Genomic DNA, 3,903 nt, shown 5'->3' with positions numbered 1-3,903 from the left:
TGGGAGGCTGAGGCAGGAGAATCCCTTCAACTGGGAGGCAGAGGTTGCAGCGAGCCGAGATGGTGTCACTGCACTCCAGCCTGGGGGACAGAGTGAGACTCTGTCAAAACACACACACACACACACACACACACACACACACACACCCCAAAATGCTTCCAATCTCCTGAATCAACAGAAAGATGTAACTCTGTCAGAGGAATCTACACATCGCAAAGCAGTTTTGCAGATAGCTTCTTGTTAGTTTTTATCTACCGATTTTCTGTTTTTCACCCTAGGCCTCAAACAGCTCCCAAATGCCCTTTTGTAGATTCTACAAAAGGGGCGCTTCCAACCTGGTATATCAAAAGAAAGGTTTCACTCTGTGAGATGAATCCACACACCACAAAGCAGTTTCAGAGACAGCTTCTTTCTAGTTTTCATTTGGGGATATTCGGTTTTTCACAGTAGGCCTCAATGGGCTCCCAAAGGTATATTCGCGGATTCTACAGAAAGACTGCTTCAAACCTCCTAAATCAAAAATTTGTTGTAATTCTGTGGCATGAATCCACACATCACAAAGCAGTATCATAGAGAGCTGCTTTATTATTTCTGGGGTGGGGATGTTCGCTTTCTCACAATAGGCCCCAATGGGCTCCCAAATGTCCATGCTGCTTCCAAACTGCTGAATCCAAAGGCAGTTTTAACTCTGTATGAGGAATCCACACAACAGAAAGCTGTTTCATGAAGACCTTCTCTCTCGTTTTTATCTGAAAACATAAGATTTTTTCACCATACGACACAAGGGTCTCCTAAATGTACATAGACAGATTCTACAAAAAAATCCTTCCAACCTGCTGATTCAAAAGAAAGGTTTAACTCTGTGAGACGAATACACACACTACAAAGCAGTTTCACAGAGAATGGTGTTTTTTTGTGTGTTTGTTAGTTTGTTTGTGTTTTGGTTTGCTTTTTTGTTTTTTGCTTTTTTTTTGAGACGCAGTTTCGCGCCTGTTGCTCAGACTGGAGCGCAATGGCGCCATCTCGCCTCACTGCGATCTCCGCCTCCCAGGTTCAAGCAATTCTCCTGCCTCAGTTTCCCTTCCCGAGTAGCTGGGATTACAGGCATGTGCCACTGCGCCCCGCTAATTTGGTATTTTCAGTAGAGACGGGGTTTCTCCATGTGGGTCAGGCTGGTCTCGAACTGCCGACCTCAGGTGATCTGCCCGCCTCGGCCTCCCAAAGTGCTGGGAGGACAGGCGTGAGCCACCACGCCCGTACTACTTTATTGTACATAATACAATACATAAATTGTATTGTATTTACATTTATGTATTGATTGATTGATTGATTTACTTACTTATGCTGCCTGATCAAAGGTCACTCCGGCCCAGTCGTCAAAGTGGCCATTTCCTAGGCAACCAAGAAGGGGGGAGCTTGGAGGTGGGGGCGGGGGCGGTGGAGAAGACACAGTTGCCCCAGGCTGTGCGCAGGCGGCCTGAGCTTCCTTCCTCTGTTGAGGCCTCCATTTTCAGAGTAACAGTGGCCGCTAGGTGATGCCCGACGTCTGCCAATGAGACTGTCAGCCTGGAATGAATTGGGATCGCCTGGAGGGGGAGGCGGGAGGCGGAAGGATGGAGGCCCCCACAGCACAGTGGGTCACCGCGCCCTCCCAGGCGATCCCCACAACTAATCGACCAGGGCCCCTGGGGGCACACAGCCTAAGACCCCCCCCACCCATCGGATCATCTGGAACTTCTGTCCGTCCGGAGACGAGAGACGAGAGACGAGAGACGAGAGACCGACTGGAAATTCTCTCGGTCAAGGTCCAAACCTAAAAGAATCACTGACACAGACATCAGGACTAACAAAGACAATTTGTAAAAGTTTCCGTGTTTTGGGTGAATCCGTGTATTTCTGTATCACAAAATTACTGATTTTGAACGTTGCGGTTTTTCTACTCCTTACGTGTACGGTCCTGTGATAGACAGACCAGGGGACTCCTCAGCTCGGAGTCCATGAGGCCAGAAGCTGACATCCTAAATTTCTATGTAGAATGAATGTAAGCAGGCCAACCAAACACTGTGCCGTAAAACTGTCCGGAAGACAAGCGGTGGTGGTTGGGGGGCGGATGGGGGGGGGGGGGGAGCCGGGTGCGGTACGCTCACGCCTGTCATCCCCGCACTTTGGGAGGCCGAGGGCAGGCGGATCCCTCGAGATGGTGGCCATTGCACTCCAGCGTGGGCAACAAGAGTGAAAACTCCGTCCAAAACAAGAACAACAACAGAAACGTTAAGTGCTGTCTGCTGTTATTTTTGCTTCCCACCCTGAGAAGAACATAATACAGCTGCTGTCTACCTGCCTGCCTGCCTGCCTGCCTGCGTGTCTGTCTGTCTGTCTGTCTGTCTGTCTGTCTGTCTGTCTGTGACAGGGTCTCGCTCTGTCTTTCGCCCAGGCTGGAGTGCACTGACACCATTATGGCTCACTGCAGCCTCAACTTCCCCGGGGTTAGGGGATTCCTCTAAGGGATCCTATGGATGGCCTCGGCCTCCCAAAGTGTTGGGGTTACAGGCGTGAGCCACCAGCACCCGGCCTGAGTTCACACATCTGGTCTCACTGCGTCTTAACCAGACGCCCGTGAAGAACTCAAGTCAAGAGAGAGAGAGTCGGCAAGAGACTTTCAGCATTCTCTCCCAAAACCAGTGAGGTGGATGGCGGCCGTGTGTCCCAAGCTCCTGTGGTTTTAGGTGGCCACGCGTAGAGGATAGATTTCAAATGTTTCCAGAGAGGCGCAAGCCACAGTCATTCAGGACATCCGAGCGCGAGATGGGGTTTCTGACAGCGACTTAAGGGCCAGGAAGGGCCAGAGTCTGCCAAGGCCCTCGTTCTAGGGTGGGGCCGATGGAACCCCAGGCAGAGGGAGCCAGCGGTCCGCACAGAGAGAGCTCCAGCCCTAGGCCCCACCGTGCAGACCGACTCAGAAGAAAGAGAGTCCCTCGTCCTACATATGTCACATCCCTCCACCGAACTTGGGAGCGGATCCGCTTTCCAAACATGAGGTGACTCTCGGTTTGAAATGGATCACAAGGGGCCGGGCTTTCCAGAGTCGGCATGATAAAGAAGTCATTCTGTGGCACAGAACGAGGTGTGGCTCTTATCGAGACTCTACAGTGAAAGGCAGTGAAACAGGGCGAAACCCCGTGTCTACTACAAATTAAAAGAGGAGCCGGGCATGGTGCCGCTGAAGGCAGGAGAATCGCTGGGACCCGGGAGGCAGAGGTTGCAGTGAGCTGAGATCATGCCACTGCACTCCAGTCGGGGGGACAGAGCGAGACCGCATCTCAGAAACAAACTCACAAAGCCAATCAAGGTGTTTAACGCAACGAGTCACCCTCGGGTCTCTTGACAGGATACGTCCAGCACCCGGGAAAACAGGGAAACGTCGAGGGGTGGGGTGGAATCTATTTTGTGGCCTCAAGGGAGGGTTTGAGAGATACTCCCGGAAACGTGACTGCCTAAGGAAGCCCCTCCGCCCAAGAAGCGAGATTCATTTCTAGCCTGTAGCCACCCACGAGGGAGAATCGGGCTCTCTACAGAACCCCCCCCCCACCCCCCGACCCACCCCCCGACTCGTGAAATGGTCTCTCTCACTCCGTCAGGCTCTATTCACGCCGTGTGGTTTTGTAACCTCCAGCGCGTGTGCGTGGGGTGGGGGATGGGATGGGGTGGGGGCGGCTGTGGACAGAGGAAGGGAAAAAGCGATGGTGTCCCACGGGTGCCCGGGACCGTGGGTCGTGGTTGGGGTCGCCAGAGCCTAGGGAACTCATCGCCTGTCAGGACGTCTCCCCTCCACGTCCCCTCTCTGCCCTACGCTCCGCATCTTCGCAGTTCAGTGGAGACCTGGTGGATGGAAGTCGCCGTCCC

General features: G+C 52.9%; 1 long non-coding RNA gene across 1 annotated transcript; it reads right to left on the bottom strand.

Moving 5' to 3' along the window:
- Positions 1 to 393: 393 nt before the first annotated feature.
- LOC140711226 (uncharacterized) lies at positions 394 to 3,217 on the bottom strand. Its single transcript, XR_012092379.1, has 2 exons — positions 1,340 to 3,217; positions 394 to 749 (listed from the first exon to the last, which is right to left on the bottom strand). It is a non-coding gene; the product is annotated as an uncharacterized lncRNA (long non-coding RNA).
- Between the last annotated feature and the right edge of the window lie 686 nt (positions 3,218 to 3,903).

This window comes from Chlorocebus sabaeus, unplaced genomic scaffold (genome assembly GCF_047675955.1).
Source record: "Chlorocebus sabaeus isolate Y175 unplaced genomic scaffold, mChlSab1.0.hap1 unalloc_scaffold_33, whole genome shotgun sequence".
NCBI classification, from domain to species: domain Eukaryota; kingdom Metazoa; phylum Chordata; class Mammalia; order Primates; family Cercopithecidae; genus Chlorocebus; species Chlorocebus sabaeus.
This window is presented reverse-complemented; position numbering and strand designations above follow the sequence as displayed.